General features: G+C 37.7%; 1 protein-coding gene and 1 long non-coding RNA gene across 5 annotated transcripts in view; one reads left to right on the forward strand and one right to left on the reverse strand.

The window, feature by feature from the left end:
* Window positions 1-27,840, reverse strand: part of NR6A1 (nuclear receptor subfamily 6 group A member 1) — a 228,274-nt gene that overhangs the window by 128,578 nt on the left and 71,856 nt on the right. The gene's annotated exons all lie outside the window — the stretch shown is intronic.
* Window positions 1-27,840, forward strand: part of LOC118549987 (uncharacterized) — a 48,481-nt gene that overhangs the window by 9,244 nt on the left and 11,397 nt on the right. Inside the window, exon 2 of the long non-coding RNA XR_013443836.1 lies at window positions 25,375-25,475. This is a non-coding gene — a long non-coding RNA (uncharacterized LOC118549987). The remainder of the gene's footprint in view (window positions 1-25,374; window positions 25,476-27,840) is intronic.

Below are 27,840 nucleotides of genomic sequence, written 5' to 3' on the forward strand. Positions count from 1 at the left end.
GACTTGAATCTAGTCTCAGCTTGAGCACTCTCTGATTGTGTGACCCTAGACAAATTTGCCTCTCTGAACCGCAGGTGCCTCCTGTACAGGGAAAAAAGGTAAAGTAATACAACTTCACAGAGCTGTTGTGAAAATTATATAATGTTTGTCAGTGTCTGATACAGTGCCTAGAACACCAAGATGCTTGACAAATAGGAGCTATAGTTTTATAAATATCTATTACTATTATCCATCCTGCTTTCATATTCATCTATGAGAATAACTCTAGTTTTTTAAAATATCAGGTTTGAAAGGCTTAAGTGTATCTAAAATATTTGTTTCAGGTGTTAACAGCTTAGCAGAATAAGCCATTTATAGATGAAATGCTACTTCTGGTTATTAAAGAGCTCCTAGCTGCATATGCTAAATACAAGATAGCAAGAATATAAAAGAAAAATACTTTGAAGTTGGCATATCAATAGTGAAATGGAGGGTCACAATCACACAGATTTCAAAGGGTAGGACACTTTATCACTAGTAGTATTACTACTTGACAATTTAATCAGAAATTGTACAGAAAAAACATATTTAAAAGATTCAGAATATCAAATCTACCATAGCCACCAAAAAAGGCAAAGAAAGCATGTCTTTCCTCTAAAGATTATTACAAAAGTCTCATAAAGAAAATTCTCTGAAGGCAAATTCCTAGCTGACTGCAGTTATACCTTATAAAATAACTTATTTTTCATCTCATCTTACTGCAGATAGACTGGGAAGCACAAAAACTAGGAACACAAAAAAAATTATTCACAATCCAAAAACAGCTATTCATAGTCTATCTAAAGATAACCATTGTCAACATTTAGTAAATTCCGTCTAGTCTTATTTTGTAGTTATTTAATATATTAGTGATTTTTTTAAAATACTGGTAGTTCTGTCATTATACATAACATGATCTATATAGAAAATCTACATAATAAAGAAGATAAAGAAAACTTGTCATCCACAATTCCACTCACAGAGAAAATCTTCATTAATATCTTGATGTAGTTCATACACAGTGGAATCAATTCTCTATAGTTTTATATTCTATTTTGTTCACAAGTAAGTATTTTTAAAAAGTCATTAAAATGGGGGCACCTGGGTGGTTCAGTCGGTTGAGCATCTGCCTTCGGCTCAGGTCATGATGCCAGGATCCCAGATGGAGCCCTGCATCAGGCTCCCTGCTCAGCAGGGGAGTCTGCTTCTCCCTCTCCCTCTGCTCATGTGCTCCCTTGCGCTCTCTCTTCCTCTTGCTCATTCTCTCTCTCAAATAAAGTCTTAAAAAAGAAAAAGGAAAAAACATACGCATCCAATAAACTTTTTTAAAAAGTCATTAAAATGACTTTTTATTTTTTTATAGAGTTTATTTATTTATTTGAGAGAGAGAGAGAGAGCATGAGCAGAGGTAGGGGAGAGGCATCTGGGTGGCTAAGTCAGTTAAGCGGCTGCCTTCGGCTCAGGTCATGACCCCGGGGTCCTGGGATCCAGCCCAGCATTGGGCTCCCTGCTCTGCGGAAAGCCTGCTTCTCCCTCTCCCACTCCCCCTGCTTGTGTTCCCTCTCTCGCTGTGTCTCTCTCTGTCAAAGAAATAAATAAAATCCTTAAAAAAAAATGACTTTTTAGATAACCAGGTAGTTACCACCTATTCTCTATTATAAATAATACTGTAGCGAACATATTTATACAAAAATCGCTATCCACATTCTTGATCTTTTTTTTTTTTTTGGTCTGACCAATCTATACTCCTACCAACAGGGACTGATAGCACTTGTCTCACCCTAAGCTCACAAACACTGAGAATGTGCTATACATAATTAGCTGCCACCCAAATACAATAAAGTTGTTTGTTCAATAATGAAAAGAGAAGAGATTTTGTTTTTTAAATTTTATTTTATTTATTTTTTATTTTTTTAAAGATTTTATTTATTTGACAGAGACAAATCGAGAAAGGGAACACAAGTAGGGGGAGTGGGAGAGGGAGAAGCAGGCTTCCCGCCAAGCAGCGAGCCCTATGCAGGGCTCGATCTCAGGACCCCGGGATTAAGACCCGAGCTGAAGGCAGACGCCTAACGACTGAGCCACCCAGGTGCCCCAAAATTTATTTTATTAATTATTTATTTTGAGAGAGAGCGTGCACAAGTGTGGGGAGGGGCACAGGGAGAGTAAGAGGGGAAGAGAGAATCTCCAGCAGACTCCCCACTGAGCAGGGAGCCTGATACAGGCTTGATCTCAAGACCCTGAGATCATGGCCCGAGCTGAAGTCAGATGCTTAACAGACTGAGCTACACATACCTCAGGAGAAGAGAATTTTAAAGGAAAATTCAAATAGGGGAAGAAAATAGAAGAATCTCCATAGTAAAATAAAACAGACATCCCTAAACATGCTGAGGAGTTGACAGAAATCTTGAAAACCTTTCAAGAGGACACAGGGAAGTTTAACATCAGATTTCAAAAGTCTCAGAAACAAAAACAATCAATTCAAGACAAAACAAAAATAATCTCGTGGATGTGTTTCATTACTTGAAAACAATACCATGAATCAAGAATCAGTTCCACCTTTGGGATAAAAACGAAATGGAAAAATGTGCTGATAAATTAAGATGCACAAAAACCAGTTTTCACACAGAAATTATTTTCAAATTTTAGGAGCAAAGATATAAATATGCATATATATTTTTGATTTCCCAAATGTAACAGAAAATTCTATAAATTCTTACCAAGGCAAGATAATCAAGAATATAATTGATTCAAAAAAATCTTTATGGAATGACAACTTTGTTTCAGAAACTGTATGTGTAAGAGAACCAAAGCTGTTAAGAAGAGTTCTTTCCTCAAAAAAGCTTGCCTTTAGAATCCTTCACAATCTGGCCCTCTAACATCATGTAATATTTGCCCTGCCTAATTGTTGAAATATCACATATCTCAGGCCATGGCTGGAAAAGGAAAACCTTTCAGGACACTGTACTGAGTGATCAACTTAAAAATCAAAATTCTTTAAGACGGAAAAAACAACAACAATAACAACAAACAACCAAAGTCATATAATCCAACTGAATAGATTGTACTCACACGGCTTCATACCAGCACACAATAATGTTTACCTAAGTACCTATGATCAAGAAGAATTCAAATACTGACAGGAAGAAAAATACCTTCTACTTTCCACAAAATAACTAATAAAACTAGTATGATTTTTCATTTCTTTGTAATTTCCCCTGTAAATCCTGCTTAATTTGAGTGTTACAAGAGAGATTTCTCCTTAACAGAAAATAATGCCCCCAGTTTCCTGCAGATGTTTGTACCACACAGGAGAGAAACTGTCACAGTAACTTCATGCTCCAGAAATAAAAGCTGATCAGCTCAATATGAAAGGTCTGACTTCTGAGAAAGCTCTGCCTTCTGAGAAAGCTCTGCATCTGCTAAAAGACTTTGATACTTGCATATACCTAAAACGGTTCAGAAATACACCCTCTCCCAAATAATAGCAAGTGACATTTATCAAGGGCCTACCATGTATCAGACCTTATGCAATACTTTTCTAAACATGTCCTTTCATAATCAAAACCACCAAAAAAACCTGATACTGTTATTAGCCTCTATTTTATTGATGAAGATATTGAACTTGGAAAATAAATTATTTGTCCATTGTCAAAAGTGCTAGGAAACAACAGAGTCCAAATTTGAACGCAGATGACTGGCTCTTAGGAACCTGCTCATTTCACTATAGCAGTTTGATTTTCTATGGTTTGGTGGGACTTTCCCTCCTTTAAATTTTTTCCTGTCAGAGACCAGATAAAATTTTTTCTGCTCCTGGCTTTCAGAAGAACTAGTTTCCAAAATCACAAGAACATGGGTCAATACAATGCAATTTCACATACGATGAAAATAGATTTCTGGGATGTTAGCAAGTATATACAGTCTAAATTTTGCATGGAACTTCTAAAAATAGCTAGATATCATATATTTATTAGGCTTCAAGTAGAAAAACTGTATGATTTCTTTAAAAAATTTATTGAACTATAAACAATTTAGTCTAATTTGGAGAAATACAGTATTTGCTAAAAGACACTACAGTCTCCACTGCGCCAATGCCCTGTGCCAATATTTTAATGCTGTTTGTAAGAATTTATATCTTAAAAGAATGCATCTCTAGATTATCATATGTGAATGTGAAAGCCCTTCGTAAATGGTAAAGTAAAATTATCATTAATACTCTATTAAAGCATTCATTCTGCTTTAAAACAGTTCCTAGGGGCACCTGGGTGGCTCAGTGGGTTAAGCGTCTGCCTTTGGGCTCAGGTCATGACCCTGGGGTCCTGGGATGGAGCCCAGAGGCCAGTTCTCTGCTCAGTGGGGAGCCTGCTTCCCCCTTTCCCTCTGCCCCTCCCCCTCCTTGTGCTCACTGTCTCTCAAATAAATAAACTAAAACAGTTCCTAAAATTTGTGGTTAACTTTTGATAACAGATGACTAGGCTATACCAGATAAGACCCTTAATTTTGGGCAGACAGCAAAATGCGGAGGAAAAAAGCACAGACAGTAAGATAACAAGGGTTTAATCAAAGTTTCATTACTAAATTTCTAACTAAAATTCTCTCAGCCTCAGTTGCCTTAGCTGTAAAAAGGGAAAATACTAAGTTCCTCGAACAGCTAAATGAAAGTTTTAAATGACAAAGTCCCTAGTGCCCAACACAAAGTAGTGTTCAATTATTGTTAGTTCTCTTCCCTTTAGGGATTTGTAAGAGTCAGACGATGTCCAAGTTTGCTGGTGAATAAGGCCTACATAGGAACAAGGACTGCATTGCCCAAAACTTATGATTAGAAATCACTTGGCTTCTTAGTAGGTTTGGGATTAGGCTTTTGTTATTCCTTCAGTCACACACGTTTTTATCAATCATTCAGTAACAATACAATTTATTCATTCAAAGAATCACTGAGCACCTAAGCGGCAGCAAGCTAAGCACAAAAATGCCTTAAACCTCAAAAGGAGCTCACAGCCTAGTAGTAGGGACAAACCTTAAACAGATACGGGGCGCCTGGGTGGCTCAGTCGGTTAAGCAGCTGCCTTCGGCTCAGGTCATGATCCCAGAGTCCTGGGATCGAGCCCCACGTCGGGCTCCCTGCTGAGCGGAGAGCCTGCTTCTCCCTCTCCCTCTGCCTGCCTCTCTGCCTACTTGTGCTCTCTGTCAAATAAATAAAATCTTAAAAAAAAAACCAGATAATATGGTGCTCTAAGTATATGATAAAGGAAAGCCCAGGCTTATGGATGTCGAAAGTAAAAGCACTTAACCTGGTAAGGGGAAGACAACTTGGAGGAGAAACATCTGAGATGAGTCTTGAAAGATAAACAGAATTTGTAGAAAAGAACAGAACAAGATATGGAGCTTTTCAGGCATAAGGAATAGTAGGAGCAGAGCACTGCCAGGAGAGACCAAATCATATATTTGAGAAACTATATATGCAATGTGGCTGGAGCTCAGGGGGAATAGAGAAGGCTTATAAGGCAGGAAGGGGTTTCCTTTGTCAAGCTCAAGCTGTGACACTCATTCCAGCCACATGCAGTAATTCACTAAACTTGTGTAAAGAGGGTGATTTCAGTCCCATTTGAGAGTCTAATGTGCTAGTTCCTCCTCAATCTAACTAGCTAAAAAAAAAACAAAACCATACAACATACCTGGTTTTATGATGGGTATGTGAACTCCGAACACTAGCTACTTTCCATCCAGCAGTCAGAAAACACTGCTTGAGGTGCACCTGGGGGGCTTGGTCAGTTAAGCGTCTGCCTTTGGCTCAGGTCATGATCCCAGGGTCCTGGGATCCAGCCCCGCATCATGCTCCCTGCTTGGTGGGGAGCCTGCTTCTCCCTCTCTTCCCCGCTTGTGCTGTCGCTATCTCTGTCTCTCTCTCTCTCAAATAAATAAAATCTTTAAAAAATAAAGAAAGAAAAGAAAATACTACTTGAGAAACCAAAGAAGTTATCTGAACTGGGTAATTACTGAAATATGCATAGCTACTCAAGATGTGCAAACTTCTCTGGCAGACTTTTACTTTGTTGACTCACAGGTTAAATACATAGGAGGTCCTCAATAAATACTTAATTAAATTACAGTGAGAGAGAGAGAGAAGCCTTAATGTATTCTTTATTAAAGGGCCAAGTGAAACGAAGACTTTAATATAAAGAAAATTCCCTATCGTTTTTTCCCCTTCATGTAAATTTGGTCAACATATTTCTTAAGTTTCTTTTGTTTTCAGATCAGACTATTTTTAGTTGAGAAAAGCTCTAAAAATGGGAAGTCTGTATTTTATTGCTAAATTATTACATTCTGACATTAAGTCTCTAAGTTAGTTCCATGCAGAGGCAGCTGACAAGCATAGTAAGCTTCAGTAAAAGTCATGATTCATTCATGATTCACTGTCAACAAATACTGACTGAGAACATAAAACAGTCAGCATGATCAAGGAAAAAATTCAGAATGGATGAAGCAGAGAGTATATCTAGTTTGGGAGCTATGAGGAAATGATGTGGCTTAGGAAATAGTTTATTAGGGCCCAACAGTGAAAGCCATGTCAGGTTAAAGCATTTAAATTTTATCTAAAGATAGTCAGGGCATCAAGTTCTGAAGTCAAGTCAAATTTGAATTTAGCCACTGGGTGGAAGATGAATTAGAGGTGGGCAAGACTAGAGGCAAGGGGGCCACTTGGACTGTTGCAGTCAGATGAAAAGATGATGATTTTGACCACAGTAGTGGCAATAAAGATGTCACTTGCTATTACATGGATGAATCTTGAGGACATTATGCTAAGTGAAATAAGCCAGTCACAAAAAGACAAATACTGTATGATCCCACTTATATGGGTTATCTAAAGTAGTCAAATTCATAGAAACAGAAATGGAATAGTGGTGACCAGGGGCTGGGAGAAGAGAAAATGGGGAGTTGTTTAATGGGTACAGGGTTTCCATTTTCCAAGATGAGAAAGTTCTGCAAGAGCTGTTGATCAACATTATAAATATACTACACACTACTGAATGATAAATTTTATATGTTTTTTACCACAATTTTTTTTAAAAAGGCAAAGAGGAGGCTAGGCTTTTTTTGTTTGTTTCATTTGGTTTGGTTTAACATTTCGCTCTATTCAACCTCTGAGCAGTGTCTCTTGCTATCGTACCAAGTTGTAAAATGAACATGGCTAAAAGAGATCTGATTTGTAGGGCACCAAAGTTCCGCATGGCACCAAATATCTTACCTTATTACTTGTTATGCTACTTAACATTTCCTCCATCGATGTCATGGGCTTCTTTTTTTTTTTTTAAAGCTTGATAAAAAATATTATTATTTTTTAAAGATTTTATTTATTTGACAGAGAGACACAGTGAGAGAAGGCACACAAGCAGGGGGAGCAGGAGAAGGAGAAGCAGGCTTCCCACTGAGCAGGGAGCCCAATGTGGGGCTCGATCCCAGGACCCTGGGATCATGACCTTAATGACTGAGCCACCCAGAACACCCCTTTAAGGCCACTCTTAAGTGACTAATCCAAAGCCATTAACTAGAGATGGTATTTTGACACAAGTCCTTGAGACCTGTGCTTCCCCTCAAACTTTTTAACCAAGCAACTGCTTAGCTTTTAAAAATAATAAATTTGTTTATTCAAGTATAAACATACAATAAAACACAATTTATCTCCAATGTATATATAGTTCAATGAATTTTTACAAAGTGAACACATTTGTGGAATCAACAACACCCAAATCAAGATTAGAACATTAATACTTCAGAAACTTCCTTTATGCCTCCTCCCAGTCATTATATTCTGTCAGTAAAAGTAACTACCATTCTGACTTCTATCACCACAGATTAGTTTGTTTTTTTCACCACAGATTAGTTTTGCCTATTTTTGAGCTTTATATAAAGGTAATCACACATTATGTAATCTTTTGTGTCTGGCTTCTTTTGTTCAACATATTGTCTAGGAGATTCATCCATGCTCCTGCATGTTGTGATAGTCTGTTGGTATCACTGTCATGTGGCATTCCATTTTATGGGTTATACCACAATTTATTTATCCATTCTACTGTGGAGAGATATCTAGTTGTTTCCAGTTTGGGACTATTACAAATAATGCTACTAGAACATTCTTATACATGTCTTTCAGTTCATACTTTACCCATTTTTGTTGGGTATATGCCTAGAAATAAAACTGCCTATGTTCAACTTCCATAGATATTACTGAAGAGCTTTCAAATGTTTGCCTCAATTTATACTCCACTTCTGCTGACAGAGGTTGAGTATTTGGGTTGTTCTCACCAACACTTCAAGTAGTCAATTTGTTTGCTATTTTAATTTTAGCCATTCAGGTGGGTATGCAGTACTCCCTCATTTTTTTTTTAAATTTTCATTTTTCTGATAGCTAGTGATATTGACTAGATCTATCACTCCCAGAGTGATGTCATGTGGCATTCCATTTTATGGGTTATACCACAATTTATTTATCAACACAATATATGAGGATTAAGGATGAGGAACAAGATTTGGAGCTGGGCTCTGTCTTCTGAGACTCACCTCATCACTGGAATATCTAAGTACTCCTTCTCACCAAATATTACATGATAGTTAAAAGCCTGGGGTCTGGAGTCAGGCAAACCTACATTCAGATCCTAACTCTGTCCTCCTCAGCTATCTGACTACAAGCAAGTGACCTTCTCCACCTTTGAGAATAACAGTAATGACCTACAGAACTGTGAACAATTACTGATAACACAAGTAAACTACTTAGTACAATGCCTGATCCATAGGAAGTGCTCCATAAATGTTAGCTGATATTATCATCTGTAATATGGGACCAATTCACATACCCATAAGACTGAAAAGAAGTAAAATGACATGTAATGCCTAGCTACACGGCAGGAACTCAAATGGTAGATATCATTGTCCCCTACTTTTAGGGAATTCTGTATCATTCAACGTCAAACTGAGTATGAAGTGACAGTGCACTGATTAAGAACACAATGGGTCTGGAACTCCTCAGTTCAAATCCTGACTCTGCTACTTATTAGCTATATGATCTTGGACAAGTTATTTACCTCACTATGCTTTCCTGTTTTCTTTTTCTTTTTTAAAGTAGGCTCCATGCCCAGCATGGAGCCCAGCTTGGGGCTTGAACTCATAACTGTGAGACTGAGACCTGAGCTGAGATCAAGAGACAGATGCTTAACTGAGAGAGCCACTCAGGCCTACCCTGCCTTCCTGTTTTCATCTGTAAAATGGGAAAAAGAATAAGTACCTATCTTATTGGGTTGTCGTGAGGATTAGACAACCCTTCTTTTAAGTACTTTATATATAAAGCCCTAAAAAAACAAAACCTAGGACATAAGTACTATATAAGTATTAGCTTTTCTTATTTTAATAGTACATGTTTGTCTGAGACTGTTTTCCATCAAAGAAATGAGAAAATTAGTTTGTATGAAAGCAATTTAACATTTTTTTTATGGTTAAGAAAAGCCCAATGGAAATACTCATATACTCATCCTCAAAAATTTAGGCGGGGTGGCTGAAAGAAAAACAAGTTAAAACACAGGAAATACACCATTACTAAATAAATGTGACCTCATCTATCCAAAAACAGTTGTGGAAAAAAAAAAAAGTGCTTTCTGGTTCTGCCCTAATTATGCAAAAATTCAGATGAAGGAAGCCTACTTTCCACAGAAAGAAGGAAATCATTTTTCCTAGTCTTACCTTACATATAACCAACATATCTAGAAGGACTGATGCAACTGCACATCATTTTTATATAAAAGAAACATCACTTAGAACAGAATAACCAATTCTGGAAGACTTCTTAGAAATGTCTTCCTGCATTATACTAGCATTTTCTTTCCACATTCCACAAATCTTCATCCCTGGACAAGTGAGAAGAGGTATCTAGAGAGGCAAAAATGCAAGCAAGTAACCATACTTTAGAATTGGAAGGGAAATCCCATGCTTGTTCTTACAAGGTCATGAAGTCAATCCTGTGGATTGGTTTCTGTAGCTAACTTACGAAGTGAACAAAATACTAAACTGCATCAACAACAAATAAAATTGGTGAATTGTAATTTATCTGTTTAAGAGTCTATGCCTACCAAGGCTGTGGCGTTCTTGAAAAAAAGATCTTATTCATCACCAGTCTCTAGTACATAGCCTGGTACACATGGAAGGTGTTCAATAAATGGTGACTGGATATAGTCAGTGAGCGCCTCCCCCCTTGTGCAAGGTACTATGTTAGGTGCCAGAGAGCCCATAATGGTTCACTTATACTAATGCCAAATGTTTTAGACTATTTAAAAATTAAACAAGGCCAGATTTGGTGAAGAAGCTGCAGCTGCAGTTGCACCTGCTCTCATCCCAGACTTATTCCCACAGCAAGGCTAGCCTCTTCTGCATGCCTGCTGAAGCAAATCAACTATTTCTCTCAAATGATGGAGAGTCACTTCGCATGCAGCTCTGATATGGTGTTCTTTCTGCTCAACAAAGGAGGCAAACTCCAGAATCTCTGGTCATATAAATGTGATGGTTAGCAAAAGCAGGTGCTGAGTAAGCTTGGTACACTTCCAAATGAAGTCTTGCCATCTAGAATTCTGAATTGAGGATGCCAGACTGAAGAACATCTGGATTTGCTCCTCTGGCTTTGAGCTTTCTCTGAGAGAGGCCAGGAAAAAGTATGCTGTTGCCAGTACGTGTATGTGTAATTGCATACTCAAATACTGTACTTTGGATAAGAGTCCAAGACTTGGCAAATGGATGGAATGTAGCACGTGGGTCTTCCTGAACAAAGAACCACGCAAGGGAAGGGTTTCCTTGCAAAACATAAACTAGGCAAGGTGTGAATTGCCCCTCTGTGTCACATTTTGGAAGAATCTACCCAGGAGAATAAATACTTGGGAGTTAGTCGAGGAGGAATGCTCAGAAGTGCATGAGAAGCAAAAGAGCACCATTACCTCAGAAAGCACTAAGTTTATCAAACAATAACTCTTTATTTCCCCACCCCCAAAGAGATAAATATATGTGATTATAAGTCAGTACATACAGAAAAAAAATATGGAGCTGTGGACTCTGGAAGACAGACGGTGTTGATATAAACAGTGTGAGCTTTGGCAGCTGTACTATGTACTCTTTCAAATTCTTACATCATTACTCTGGTAAGGGCCCTGTACCAAGTTGGCATGGGTTCTAATGTGGTTTGGAGAGAGAATTTCTTGCCTTTTTAAAAAAGATGACCTACAAATAGCCTTTTTTCATACAACAAGAAAAAGAAAATATTTCTCTTTACTCCAGATTTTGTTTTAAAGGACAAAGCCATGTTGCTAAGTTATTAAGAAAGTGCTGGAAATAGTTCTGAGATTTTAAAAACCATTCAATACAAGCTCTAAAAAGACTTCTAAAACAGTACATGAATGTCTCTTAAAATAGTGATGATCTATTTGTGGCAATAAAGAGTCAGTTACAAAAAATGATAATTACCTTCATATTTATACTGACATTGGCAGCTTAGGTACCCTTTAGAGGCCAAGAATGGGGGGCCCTCCTTACTTCATCCATGAGAACTCAGATTCTCTGGTCCTCAAATGCAAAATGAAATAGTAACATCACCCTACAAGACAGTTCTCACAATATCAAGTACATGGCAAACCTTCAATAAATGTTAGGTAGGCTTATGAAAGACAAAATCTTTAAAATTGGTGTTTAATTAGAACTACCATATGCTTAAAAGAGCTAAGTGATCTGGCTTTTCTCCAGTCAGATTCAAGAATGGAAAAAAATTACATATAAGCTGGTTTCAAGAGCAAGATTGGATCTGTCCTCTTTAAACAAGTGATATCAGAAAAACAAGACTTCATTTTCTATACTTCTCCAGTAACACCCAAGAAAAAGACAAAATTCCAAACCTGAAAAATGATAGGTTAAAGGAAAAAAAGAAAAAAAAACCTAAGCTCTCATGAATTAGGTATAATTTGACATGCTTAGAGTGACGGGATTTTTTTTTTCATTTTTATCATGAAATATTTCAAATTTTCATAAAAACAGTAATAATAGGGGCACCTGGGTGGCTCAGTCATTAAGCGTCTGCCTTCGGCTCAGGTCATAATATGGGATTGAGCCTCGCGTCAGTCTCCCTGCTCCACAGGAAGCCTGCTTCTCCCTCTCCCACTCCCCCTGCTTGTGTTCCCTCTCTCACTGTCTCTCTCTCTCTGTCAAAAAATAAATAAAATCTAAAAAAAAAAGTAATAATAGTAAAATGAAACATCCCTCATATACAGTCATGATCAAGATTTTGCCACATTTGCCTCAGATATGATGATAACTATTTTATTTTCTGAGGTAAAATTTACATATGGTAAGGTAAACAAATCTTAAGTATGATGAATTTTTACATATGTATACATAACACATAACCACCACCCAGAACAAATTAGGGAATATTTATAGCAGCTCACAAGATTCCCTCATGTGACCTTTCTCCCCACAAACTGTCTATTATTCTGAACTCAGATAGCATTATTTTGTTAGGTTTTCCTTCTACTACTAATAATCAGATAATAGCCTTTACTTTTCTGTTTTCCTAGATTGCCAGTGTCTATTTTGATTATACACCCCATTAAAAAAAAGTTTATATAAGACCTTAATATCAGTAGTAATAGTAAAAACAGGCAAAACACCTAAAAACCATAGTAAAAAAAGTCCACATATTTAGAATGCACATAAGCCCCTCTCTCCCCAACATTCTGAAAGGAGCAAAAGGCTGAGAAGAGTACCACAGAAGAGACCAAGGGGAAAAGTGAATTCACTTTTAAATAAATCCTTAAAAAATGCATTATTTTAAATAAGAAAGATTGTAATCAGTATACATGTCTAAACCACATTTAAGATAATATTCAACGAAAATGTAAACCCTTAATATGTTAATTTTTACTGCCTGTCAGTGTCTGAATAAATCCCACTCCAAATATTTTCTTTAAAGTTTACAACCATTTTAAGGCCATGCTCCCATGCCTAGAAGCTGAGTCTTCCTAAATGAGCCAGATTTCTACATAACCTTAGCCCCAGTACACATACACAAATTTGAAAAGTACCCTAATCAGCAGCTTTTTCAGGGAGTAAAGTGCCTTCAGCAACTGTAGAATTTAATATTTGAATCAAACAACACAACCTAGTTGATCTGATACATTCAACAATATGTACTACTGTTCAATTAATATGTTCATGTGACTAAATTATTTTCGTACATGGAAAACAATGGAGTGGAACAAAATATCTTGGTATAGAGACAAATGCAATAACCACTACCTTATCAGAAGGGTTGTTGGGAGCATTAAGATAACATAAAGAAAGGGTGTTACTTTTCTCACCTCCTCAGCAGTTCTTATCCCCTTAAACTTACATGGACTAAGCTGTGATTTGACAGAAATGCCCTCTCCTCACCTCCATATCCTGAAGCAGCACAAATAAAGATTCTACTTCTAACAGCCAAAACTTTCACAAATTCATTTGTGAGCCAAATATCTCTGAAAGAGTTAAGAAGTGAACTTTGGGATAAATTCCTTTCATGAGTTTGCTTTCACATAACCTAATTAAGACACCATTGCGGAAACAAAAATTTGAGAAGGTGGTAAGAAAGCCCCAAAGGGAAGAGCTTCAGTCCTAAGAACTTCCTAGAAACAAAAGATATGCTGAGGGCATATCAGGAAGCAAAGGTACCCAAATTGCATGTGGCTTACCAAGAAATGACCACCACTCTCCCTCCTACACTCAAATCTCAAGTTTCCACTCAAGATGCTAGCTAAGCATTTATAGTTAGTCCCTTTTACAGATGTTACTCTTCAAATAATCTTTTTATAGAGTCTATACAAAAATAGAGCAATTATCATAACTGGCTACTTCTGATCATTGTTTATTTTGAAAACAGAAATAATCACCTGCCAGTTACTGATTTTACTGTGATGGACATCTTACAGAGGATGCTTTGATCTCTAAATTGATTTATAAGCTGCAAACTGACTATCTCCTTTGTTAAAAAGAGCTAGACTTTTACAACTTTCTTCCATGTGCTTTGATCTAAAAAAATAAATGTATCAACTCAAGTCAGCTCCCCCCATCCTCTTATTGTAGAGCCATCTCTAAGGAGTCAAAGAGGTACTACGACTTAACAATAATATGAACAAAAAATGTTCACATTTTCCATTGATTTTCTAACTTAGGAGCTGAAAATAAGACATTTGACACCCCCCCAAAATAGATACACAATGCAATTTCTAGAATAGACAGATTACAGGGTTATTATTCACATCTCAAAAGGAAATACTGCATTTATTTAAAATCGATATATTTAAAGGACATTTATATACTATTTAGATAAACAATGAATAAAGCAAGGGACATGCACTTACAGTTTAATATTAACATTTATCAAGTGCCTGATATACTGTGTATCTAAATAAAATGGGTCTGTTTTCACTGAGTTTATATTAGAGTAGAAAAGCCTTGCACACAATTCTAAAATAAGGTACACCATGAGACATGCTATAGAACCAAGGAGGAAAGAAGAGATGTTGGGGAGAAATCTGGGAAGGTGTTAAGAAGGATCTGGCATTGAGAAAATAATTAATTCTACCCAATCCAGCCCATATTATTTTCACCCCTCTGAGCACCTAGGCATTTACTGAAAAGTTTGGCACCAGATGGACCAAGGTTCTGTGACCTTGAGCAAATCTCTCTCCTATTAGAGTCTCATTACATATATACAAAGTGAGTATAATACCAAATACCTGGCAGGACTGTTGAGAAAATTAAATGTGAATGATTTCTCTATTTATGTAAATAAATTTATATATACAATCTGCATATATAAATACATATATCTGTATACAAATATATCTATATATTTTATCTACATATATATACTTAAATATATACACTTAAGTATATATATACTTACATATATGATTTATACTTTTTTTTTTTAAAGATTTTTATTTATTAATTTGACAGAGAGAGACACAGCGAGAGAGGGAACACAAGCAGGGGGAGGGGGAGAGGGAGAAGCAGGCTTCCCGTGGACCAGGGAGCCTGATGCGGGGCTTGATCCCAGGACCCTGGGATCATGACCTGAGCCGAAGGCAGACGCTTAACAACTGAGCCACCCAGGCGCCCCTATGATTTATACTTATATTGAATATACATATATTTATATATACATATGTGTGTTTACATATATACAAATCAAAATGCCTGACACCGAAAGGATGCTCAAGAGGAGGTAGTTATTACAAACATTTACTAAATGCTGAATCCTATGCCATGCTAATAGTGCTTCTGCGTCTGGACACTGTGTGGTATGTTGTTTAACTGCTTTTATATTCCCAAGATCATAAAAGAGCAAATGCCATGTGATTTACTTCGTATCCGCCCCCCCAAGGAGAAAAAATATATACAGTAACAATATTGTACAATACTAACAGAGGAAATCAGTAAGACTCAGAAAGTACACGGTACATACAAGAACATAAAAAATTGAGTTCAGGGGCGCCTGGGTGGCTCAGTCGGTTAAGAGTCTGCCTTCGGCTCAGGTCATGATCCCAGGGTCCTGGGATGGAGCCCCGCATCCGGCTCTGTGCTCAGCTCTGTGCCCTGCTTCTCCCTCTCCCACTGCCTGCCTGTCTGCCTACTTGTGATCTCTCTGTCAAATAAATAAAATCTTAAAAAAAAAAAAACATTGAGGGGGCGCCTGGATGGCTCAGTCATTAAGTGTCTGCCTTCAGCTCAGGTCATGATCCCAGGATCCTGGGATTTACCCCCACATCGGGCTCCCTCTCCCACTCCCCCTGCTGTGTTCCCTCTCTTGCTGTGTCTCTCTCTGTCAAATAAATAAATAAAATCTTTAAAAAAATAAAAAATAAATTAAAAAAAATTGAGTTCATAAGGTATAGAAGAAAAAAGTTGCTAAATACAATAATTAAGCAATCTGCATTGACTGTCAACCTTCACTGAGGTTCCACTATGGGCAAGCCCCTTAATACTATGCTAAGCCCCAAGGGGATGCCAAAACAATACCCCGGTGGTTGTCTTTCTTACAGCCCACTGCAACCCTATGAGTCTTAACCCTTAAGGGATTAGGGAAGTTTCAACCATTTGCCTAGAGTTTTATTAGAGAGGGAGAAGGAGACAGACACAGCGGTGGTGGTGGGAGGGGGGAGAGTGGAGAAGTGGGGAGAGGGAGAGAGAGAATCTTAAGCAGACTCCATGCCCAGCACAGAGCTCAACTCGGGGTTCGATCTCACAAACCTGAGATCATATCCTGAGCTGAAATCAAGAGTCAGACACGTAACTGACTGAGACACTCAGGTACCCCTGTCTAGAGTTTCTTACCATTTGGACTCTGTATCAGTGGTTTTCGGAGTGTGATCTACAGATGTCTTCAAAACCCTTTCAGAGAGTCTGCAAGGTCAAAACTATTTTTGTACTAATTATAAGACATTATTTGCCTTTTTCACTATGTTGACATTTACAATGATGGTACAAGGCCAATGTGGGTTAAATTGCTGGCTTTAGCACTAATCAAAGCAGTGCCACCAAAATGTATTGACAGTCATTGTATTTACCACCACTACACACTACAGGGGAAAAGAAAAGCCATTTTAACTTAAGAATGTCCTTGATGAAGCAGTAAAATTTACTGATTTTAAATCTCAATGCCTTGACCATGCAACTTTTTAATATTTTGTGTGACAAAATGGAAAACACACTTAAAGCACTACTCTACACTGACTGTCTCAAGGAAATGCACTGTAAGCTACTGTTTGGGTTGTAAGGTAAACTAGCGAATTTTTTCATGGGCCATCATTTTACTTGAAAGAATGACAGAAAATTATGGTTATTCAGACTTGGATGTTTGACAGTTATTATCTTGAAAATGAACAAAGTGAGCATGTCATTTCAAGGAAAACAACTGGCAGTATTTGTTGCCAGTGATAAAATTTAAGCCTTTAAATAAAAATTAGAATTTTGGAAAATTTGTATCTGCTACTGTGAGCCTCACAGCTTCCCAGGAGGTGCTTCCCAGGAGATTAGTGGTGATATTAAGAAAATTGATTTATTAGATTTTATATGATGAAATATGTCCATATTTAGAAAATCTATATAACTTGTTAAACCAGTATTTTCCAAATGACCAAAGCATGCCGTTAGAAAATCATTCATGGGTAAAAATCCCATGCAAACTGTAAGACAGACTAGGGGATTTTTAATGGAATAGAGAATGAAAAGTTCATTGATATGGTTTCAGATTCCACAGTGCAACTAACCTTTAAGAAACTACCAACTTTTGAGATCTAATATACATCAAAGAAGAAAATGCACAATTATCCAAACTATTAAAATTCTTTTTCCATATATATCTGTGTATAGAGGCCAGATTTTCTTCATATACTTCAGCCAAAACATACTGAAACAGATAGAATGCAGATGCAGATATATGCAGATATGAAAATTCAGTTGTCTTTTTTTTTTTGAGATTTTATTTATTTATTTGACAGAGAGAAGGGAGAGTGCACAAGCAGGGGGAGTGGCAGGCAGAGGGAGTGAGAAGCTGGCTCCCCGCTGAGCAGGGAGCCCGAGCCCTGGATGCAGGGATCAATCCCAGAACCCTGGGATCATAACCTGAGCCAAAGGCAGATGCTTAACTGACTGAGCCACCTAGGTGTCCCGAAAATTCAGTTGTCTTTTACAAAGCCAGACATTAAAGGGACCTACAAAAATACAAAATAATGTCACTCTTCTCTCTAAGGTTTGGTTTTTTTGTTTGGGTTTTTTTGGGGGAAACTAGAGATATTTTTATAGTTATTTTTACTTTAAAATGTTACTTATGTTGCTATGTAACAGGTTTATCATTTTTATTTTAAATGAATTAATAAATATTTTTAAATTTCTCAACTTTAATTTCTAATACAGTGAAAGGTGATAGGTATAACCCACATAAACAAAAGCTCTTGGGAACCTCAATTTTTATGAATGTAATTATTTTCTGTGTGGCAAGAGATCTCAGAGATCCTGATTTTGTTTGTTTTAGTTGGTATAATTTTTTAAAAAAATATGGAAATTGAAGTAACATACAGCATAGTCAAGACTTGAATCTGGATCTCCTGATTTCAATTTTACATTCATTCTACACCACGATCCCTGTATTCACTAAGACAATGGTTTAGAAAACCCTCATTGCAGGGGTGCCTGGGTGGCTCAGTCGGTTAAGCGGCTGCCTTCGACTCAGGTCATGATCCTGGGGTCCTGGGATCGAGCCCCACGTCCGGCTCCCTGCCCAGTGGGGAGTCTGCTTCTCCCTCTCCCTCTGCTGCTCCCCCTGCTTGTATGCTCTTTCTCTCTCTCTGTCAAATAAATAAATAAAATCTTAAAAAAAGAAAGAAAACCCTCATTGAATTCTTCCCAGTTGGCAGGAAGTTCAACTAAATAATTACAATATTAACAATAACTGAAATTTGAATGTTACATGTCATGTATTTTTATACTCCTGCTTTCACTTAGTTCTCACAACAACCCAGTGGTATAGGTACAATTAATTACTTACCTCCACTTTGCAGATGAGAAACAGAGGTTAAACCATTTGCCAAAAATCACACAGCTACTACATGGCAAATCTGGGATTTGAAAATAACACTTCTAACAAAGAGATATATCAGCAAAAAAGCTTTCTCATAACTGCCAATCAAAACATTTGTGTGGTCATCAGCAGCGGCATTTATGGAAATAAAGGACCTGAGACTCTGGCCCAGCACACCGTCAGATATAGACAGAACAAAACACTAGCCTGGAGTATGGCCACACAAATTTAGTTCTACATAGAGAATGGCAAGAAAACAAGCAAAGAGGGAAATGTGCTAGATATAACTAGGCTGCCTCTCTTGCTTACCCATCCAGCATCTCAACCATCACCCATTAAAAAGAAGTGACAGGAGTCAAGGGTGAAGTATTTGTCACTGACATACAGCTGGGGCAGGGAAAACTCTTGGCAGGTGTTCTCTAAGCTTTAACTCCTCTTCTATGCAAACAAACCCCCAAGCTGAGTCCTCCTGGCTTTATCACACTGAGCCTTGACAAGAGCCATCATTAGTGTCCAAACTCCACTTTTTCCAGGCTGATGACATGTGTCAGGCCTTGATTCTTGGTGCCATTCCTGCCTGCCAACTCAGGAAAAGCTTCTGTAATGCCTTTGGCTTTTTTGAAATACCTCAAGTCACAAGACAGCAGCTGACACGAACTCCCTCCAGAGGATGGACACTTGGCCAGGAGCCCAAGCTGAAGTGGAGTTTGAGGTTCTTGATCTTTACTGAAATCATTCCTACCTTCTCACTGGCAATTAAAATAAATTCCTCCCCTGAGAACAGCCAGAGGCTCTGCAAGCCTCTTCCATCCAGTGGTAGTCATCTTTGATTAGAGAAAAGTGTTAAAGTGTAGCAGCAGCTGATAAATGTCAGAGCCTGAAGAGCCTTCATAGACTTTTGATTACTTACAGCTATTCCTCATTTCATACCATGGACAGTTTTTATGCCAACACCACTCAGCATCGTTTACTTAGTCAAATACTTCAGGTCAGGATGCTAAATTCAAGTCCATTTGCACTTGTTCTGGGTGTATCCCTAAGGCTGAGATGTTTGACCTGCCAGGCAGACAGACTTGAAGTACTTTTCAGATGGCCAAAGGACATAAGGAAACTTCTTCAAAAAGCATGCTTTTTCATGATGGAGAGGCAGTGTCATATAAGTAAAGAGGTGTGTGTGTGTGTGTGTGTGTGTGTGTGTGTCAGTCACATTTAGTCAAGGATTTTACTACTAAAATCACAGGTTGGGTAAACTATTAATATAGTTAATATCACAGTCAAGGATTTTAATTCTGACCCACTATATGACTTCGGGTCTTCATTTCCCTTCTAAATCCATTTCCTCAGGGTGCCTGGGTAGCTCAGTTGGTTAAGCATCTGTCTTCGGCTCAGGTCATGATCCCAGGGTCCTGGGATCAAGCCCCACATCAGGCTCCCTGCTCAGCTGGGAGCCTACTTTTCATTCTCCCTCTGCCTGCCACTCCCCCTGCTTGTACCCTCTCCCCCTCTGTCAAATAAATAAATAAAATCTTTTTTTTTAAATCTATTTCCTCATCTGTTAATTAGAAATCTTAGCCTAAATCAGAGATTCCCAAATGTCCATGAAATGGCGATATCAGAAAACCCTGGAGGATTTTGAAAACTATAAACCAATTCCTAGGGTATCTGATTTACTAAGTTTAGGGCAACGCCTAGGAATTATTATCAACCCACTTTTCCCATCACCACACTTTTAATTCTGATGCAAAGTCATATTTGGAAATCACTATTAAATGACCTCTAAGACTCCTGATAGCTTTGAAAGTTATAAAACTATAGATTGGAACTTATTTTCTATTCTTTCATCCCAGGATTTTTCCCCTAGCCACGATTAGCATTCCTATGCAAATATGAGGACTGTCCAATTTCAGGTTAGCAATGGAGAAATAAGTCTAAAACCAGTATGCCACATATTAATAGTTTACCCAATCTATAAAGTACTATTTATGAAAGTATGAGGTAGATCTAAACATAGCTTTTCTAGAAAATATACATTGAAAAATAAATCCTTTAAGACATCATATTTGCAAAGATTCAACTATTTGCTGAAAATAGCCAAGAACACCAACATTTAAAAAGCATTTTACCTAGGGGCACCTGGGTGGCTCATTTGGTTAAGTGTCCGACTCTTGATATCAGCTCAGGTCTTTTTTTTTTTTTTTTTTTTTGAAAGATTTTATTTTATTTTATTGACAGAGAGAGACACAGCGAGAGAGAGGGAACACAAGCAGGGGGAGCGGGAGAGGGAGAATAGGCTTCCTGTGGAGCTGGGAGCCCGATATGGGGCTCGATCCCAGGACCCTGGGATCATGACCTGAGCTGAAGGCAGATGCTTAACCAACTGAGACACCCAGGCGCCCCTGAGCTCAGGTCTTAATCTCAGGGTCGTGAGTTCAAGCCTCGAGTTGGGCTCCATGCTGGGTGTGTAGCCTACATACATAATACAAAAATGATAAAAAGCATTTTCCCTAAATGTTCTAAATAATAAGTTAGTTATAGGATGAATATGTCTAATTACCTATAACTTATAATGTCTTAACACAACATTATAATCTACCTGAGACAATAATAAACTTTATAAAAACAGACATCTAGGGCGCCTGGGTGGCTCAGTTGGTTAAGCGACTGCCTTCAGCTCAGGTCATGATCCTGGAGTCTCAGGATCGAGTCCCGCATTGGGCTCCCTGCTCGGCGGGGAGTCTGCTTCTCCCTCTGACCCTCCCCCCTCTCATGCTTTCTCTCTCTCAAATAAATAAATAAAATCTTTAAAAAAAAAAAAAAGAAATTCCACTTTTAAAAAAAAAACAAAACAGACATCTAGTTTTTATTTTAATTTTTTTAAGGATTTTATTTTATTATTTGACAGAGAAAGACACAGTGAGAGAGGGAACACAAGCAGGAGGAGTGGGAGAGGGAGAAGCAGGCTTGCCTCGGAGCAGGGAGCCCGATGCAGGGCTCCATCCCAGGACCCTGGGACCATGACCTGAGCCGAAGGCAGACGCTTAACGACTGAGCCACCCAGGCGCCCCCAGACATCTAGTTTTTAAAGCATATAAAGTATCATATGATTAAATTTAACCCAATAAGCTAAAATAGGTCAGAGGAAGAAATACGTATTCTTATATTATTGATAGATCATCAGGGTTTCATCATTGTGAAAAAGGAAAGATTTGAGTCCTTCTTGGATCACTGTTCTTGTTTATTTCATTAACTAGTTATTGCAAAACACATGCCTCTTGGCTTTCAAGGACTTTTAAAATCTCTGCCAACATTTTTCACACATGCAATAAAACCCAAGATTTTCCACTTCATTCCTTAATGCCCATGAATATTAACTACCACATGATTTTGATTCCTATTTCTTCTATGACTGTATATTCCCAACTCACTTAATGTACTCACTCATTCAGGTCAGCTGAACAACAGTTCTTAGTACAGAGTTACTTAGAAGAGTTGTTCACTGATTACAGATATCCTGTGAATTAATTTACCATGGAAAAGTGAAGTCCTGCTTCCCGTGGGTTTGTAAAATAATCTAAAATAGTAATATCTTAAACACATTAAGTCACTGTAACTAGGGGATGGAAAATTCAGGTGGCCCTTAGAATATTTTGATAGGTTTTGAAAAGAAATGTCCTATTTGAAAAGAAATACTGTCTTTTGGCACTAGGCCAATTTGTTATTTCAGTGAATTGGCCTGCTCACCTCCTTTTGTCTTCCCAACTCATAAAAATATCTGAAATAACCTGATATAAAGTTGCCATGTCAAAATGTAGAATGTTCCAAGCTACAAAGTTTAAATTTCTCTTTCTACTTCTCAATTGTCTGGTAAAACCTCAAGCAGGCTAAATATAAGAATGTCCAATAATTCCATATACAACTGCAATCTTTAGCATACTCTTTTTTTTCCCCTTCCCTAATACTCAAGTAAACACTCTGGATCCAGCAGGCTTTGTAAAAGCCAGTGTGTTGTAAGCACTGCCTTGAAACAACACATTCTCTCAGCCTAACTTAAGGCCAGAATTAGTAGTCATAGTTCTGGGATCAGATCCAAAAAAAATGGTTGCTGGGGAAGTGGGGAGAGGAGAGGAACTGTTGCAAAGTAAGTTAAATTCATTCAAATATTTGTGTAACTTCTCATCTGGCAACTTTTAGAAATTCTAATTGTGTAAGTGCAGATTTACTAATTAATGGTTGGTATCTGCGATTGGGTACAGAAATTGATGAAGCCTGATAACTACTTTTCCAGGGATAATCACTGTTCAGTTGTCACTGTCCAGTTATATCACACAGGTTATAGCATAGGGAACAATGTGACTAGATGATGGTGACAGGTTGTAAAAGTACCAACATTACAGCAGTGACAAGACTAGATGGTGAAATCTTGGTCTACAGCTCTGTTCAGAATTTCTTACCCTGAAGTTCATAGGGAGGCTATGGATGGGTTCTTGGATTCTGTAACTGAAACTGCTTTCAAAATTTTGTGTTTATGTGCATCTATTTAGGGAGAGAATCTACAGACTTCTGGAAAGTTTTTAATTATATTATCTAATTTAATCCTCAGAAGCAATATGAGAGAGGTAGTACTATACTATTATTCTTATTTTAACAGATTGAGGATTTTGAAGCTCAAGGGAGATAAAAACTTTTCCTAAGGTCACAAAGAAAGTGGTAGAGAATTGATTTCAAAAATGTCTTTGAGGGCGCCTGGGTGGCTCAGTCGTTAAGCGTCTGCCTTTGGCTCAGGTCATGATCCCAGGGTCCTGGGATCGAGCCCCGCGTCGGGCTCCCTGCTCTGCGGGAAGCCTGCTTCTTCCTCTCCCACTCCCCCTGCTTGTGCTCCTGCTCTCGCTATGTCTCTGTCAAATAAATAAATAAAATCTTAAAAAAAAAAAAAAAAAGTCTTTGAAACATGCATATACATATATACATATGCAATGTAATAGCTATTCAGAAGTTATTTTAACTATAAAATAAGGGTTTTACATTAGTGTATATGGACTAAAACCAGATTATGGGTAAAATATGCAATTTAAATTAGTAATATGTAATACATATTACTTGTACAATACATTGTATAATACAATGTAATTAATTACATAATACATTGTAAATGATTTTATAACATATAGAAATACATATAAATTTTAACATGTGTCATGTGCTTTTTTTTTTTAAAGATTTAATTTATTTATTTGAGAGAGAGAGAATGAGAGAGAGCACATGAGAGGGGGGAGGGTCAGAGGGAGAAGCAGACTCCCTGCCTAGCAGGGAGCCCGATGTGGACCTGTCCTGGGACTCCAGGATCATGACCTGAGCCGAAGGCAGTCACTTAACCAACTGAGCCACCCAGGCACCCATCATGTGTCATGTGCTGTTTTACACACTTGACATATATTACCTCATTTAGTTCTCACAATAGGTTTTTTTTTTAAAGATTTTATTTATTTGTCAGAGAAAGAGAGAGAGAGAACACAAGCAGGGGGAGCAGCAAGCAGAGGGAGAAGCAGGCTCCCCGCTGAGCAGGGAGCCCGATGTGGGGCTCGATCCCAGGACCCCAAGATCATGACCTGAGCCAAACGCAGACACTGAACCAATTGATCCACCCAGGCGTCCCTCACAATAGTTCTATGAGGTAGACACTATCATTATCTCCATTTTATAGATAAGGAAAAAGAGAAAAAGAGAAGTTAAGTAATTTGCCCAAGGTAACATGGCTAGTAAGCTGCAAAGTCAAAATTCTGGCTCCAAATCTGTACTCTTTACTATACTATTACTTCTCCAAACACTTAATATATGAAAAATTTAAACTATGGCCACTCTAAAGGAAAAAAAGAGAAAAGCCAAATAAGAATCCAATCTGGAAAAGTCTATCATGTTTCATATATTCTATTTTAGCACATATGAACCAAGAGCAATGAGAAAAGACAAATCTAGAAATTATATTTGCATGCTACTTTCACATGCACAACCTCATTTGATTTTCACAGCTGTGTGCACAGGGCAAGTGTTATTTGTCCCACATCTTAAAGATGAGTTAACTGATGCTGAGAGGTTAATCTCACCACTCATCATTACCTGATGTAACCTGTAATCAGGTAATGAGGAGTGACTTCCTGTGCAGTTTTCCCTCTATTGGAATATCTGTCCTTCTCTGTCTAGAAAAATTCAACTATACATTTGAGTCCCAGATCAGATGTGACCCTCAGATATATTTTTCCTGACACTTTTGGGCAGAATTAACCCTTTTCTCTAAACTCCCTTAACATGATTTGTACCTTTCCACCAGCATAGCAATCATTCTCTTTGTTATCAGCTGTGTCTATGTCTAGTTCCCTGGGCAGACACTGGGCTCCATGATGGCAAGGGCTATATGTAAGAGAAAGGATCCTAGGATTTCACTGCCGAATTAGCAAAAGGATAAAGCAGAACACTAGCAGTCTGGCTAAGAGAAACATGGATTTATGCTGACATGCTGTTGTCATCTTTATAACTTAAGAATTTGTCCTCAAAGTTAGTAGCATTACCCCCAAACACTTCTAGAGATGCTCCCTGCATAATGCTTGGGAAGTGTCTGGACAGACAGCCACCTGAAATAGTAACTCCTCCTCTCTTCTATGCTACTAATCCCTCAAATATATTGTTTTATTAAGTTTATGATTCTTGTTTCTTTCAAGTATATCAAGAGGCCTCAAGAGGAATATGAAAACAATTACATCTCCAAGTTGGAGCAATGTGGGTTTCAGTATTTCGTAGTACCTCTGGAAAAGGAAAAGAGGTAAGTGAAACGGTAAAAGATGGCATGGTGAATTTTGACAAACTCAAAACCAATCTAAATCAAGAATGAAATAGGCCAATTTATTAAATTTGTAGTTTCTATAACTCTTGGCTAACTTAACCCTTAATGTTCTTAACCCTTAGACTTTATCCTTGCATTAAATACATAAACCCCTTAGCAAACTCATTTAAAATACCCAGTGTGTCCTTCAAACTTGCCTGATGATTAAAACTCAAAGGACTTAAAGCAAATTAAAGGAGTGAGGATGATGGTGGCCTTCCCTGCCATGGAAATTAATTATCTCCAACACAATGGGAAATACCCCTATGTCATTCTAGAAACTTACCTTTCATTCTGCTCTGGTCTTTCAAATCTATGAAAAGCATTCTTCTTAGAGTGCCATGAATTTAAGCAATGGTATTTTGTAAACATCTAATGGCTTGGAGCAGCAGAAGTCAGTATTTTTTTAAAGTCTGAACATCTGTCCAAATGGTGTAAGGCATTCACATCTCTTCATACTATCAGACCAAGGGGAAGACTGTTTAAAGTAAACACATTAAAGAGTTTTTAAACTACTACATAGTAACAGTTGCTTGATTTTTTGTTGTCATTTGTATACAATTCACTGTCATAACACTGAGAACTCAACAAAGCTGGCTAACTGGAGTGTTTTGACAGAGGGTGAAATAATTAAATTGATGTAGAATGTAAACAGTTTACATTCAAACCAAATTCTCAGTGGTTGATTCTTCTTTTAATGTGTACCATTTGGCTCCTTTAAAAATGAATTTGAGAAGAGTCAACCTTTAATATTTAAACCCAAAGCAAATGACAATAACTATCCCTGATTAAAGATTAACCTTAATTCAGCCAGCAGTTCTGTAAGCCTTTCTTCTACTGGGCACTCCTTGATCCATCCCATAATAAAACCCTACATTCTGAAATCCTCAATCCCTACCCATATAATTAATTCATTTTCCAGATTTTTAATCAAGGACATTCAGTAGCCAATAAAAAATAACCAGTATGTCTATAATGCACCAATATTCTTTATGCCAAAGCAAAGACACCTGACATTTTAGTTACTATGACCTTACAGAGGAGAAATACAGGCTTTCTACTAGGTGATGGGATTTTTTGTTTTTGTTTTTTCAATATGGGAAATAATTTGTAGACTACCACTGAACCTCTGTGGCAACTTAGTGATCCAGGATCTCTGCTAGAGAGATCACCAATTATGAAGGTCAATTTTTTTCATCGTCCTCTATGAAAAACTTCGCCTACAGACCCACCTACTATTTATACAGGCAAACAGGAGAAAATGTTTACTAGTTTTATGTAGCTCTCACTGAAGATGCTACTTCCAGATATATAACAGTAAGTTTTGTGGTGGACAAGGAAAGAGGTGATATGATCAGTGAGCTGTGCATTCATGAAGTCCAGTATTCAAGTTCTGGCTTAAAATAGTGACTCCTAGCTATGTAACTTTGTGCAAATCACTTCATCTAAGACTCAGTTTTTTCATGAGGTACAAGTGGGTTGTTTTGAGTTTAATGAGATAAAAATATACAAAGCCCAGCACATAACAGAGCCCACAATATGTGTTAATTTCTTTCTTACCCATGCCCTTTAATAATGAATCTACTATAAAATGAGGCACTTGACATTTTCAGAATTAAAAAAATAATACCATTCAAAGCCATTTTCTCAGTCATCCATTGGAGTCTGCTTGTATAAATAACTGCAGTCTCACAAGTTCATTAAGTTCATTAGCTCTCTGCTGTACACAAATTGATTTCATAATCTAAATACCCTCAACTTGAAACCTGGAAAAGAATATGAGAGCCTCTATCAGCAGTGGTTTCACTGCTCATTGGCTCCTGGAACATGGGTACAGGCTGAAGAAGGGCTGCCAGGGCCAGAACCCAGCCTTCAGAGGACTCCAAGGAACATTCAACGCTGTCGGTGAGTTTGGGATTTGAAAAAACCACCGACCGTTGACTGTACCTTGGGGTCCTTACAAACAACACTACATTTCCTGAAGCAAAGGAGCAGGTTGTATGTCACATAAGATCACCAGAACCAGTCCTGCTGCCTGTCCCCCAAACGTGGTCCAGTGAGTTTTTTAAGAGCTCCCCCTATTTCTATTGCCCATTGTTCCTTGCTTTGTGTTGTGTTTTTGACAAACAAGTGTTTCATTTCAACAAGATAAGGAGAACTCCACTATAATACCTAATGTACTTAAAAATGTCCCCTAGAAATATGTCACTCTGGTGAGAAACAGGATATAGCAAGAGAGACATTAAAAATATGTATTTCGGTTTTGAGTGAAATCCAATTAAGTATTTTACATGCATTTCTCTCA

This window comes from Halichoerus grypus, chromosome 14 (genome assembly GCF_964656455.1).
Source record: "Halichoerus grypus chromosome 14, mHalGry1.hap1.1, whole genome shotgun sequence".
In the NCBI taxonomy this organism is placed as follows: Eukaryota; Metazoa; Chordata; class Mammalia; order Carnivora; family Phocidae; genus Halichoerus; species Halichoerus grypus.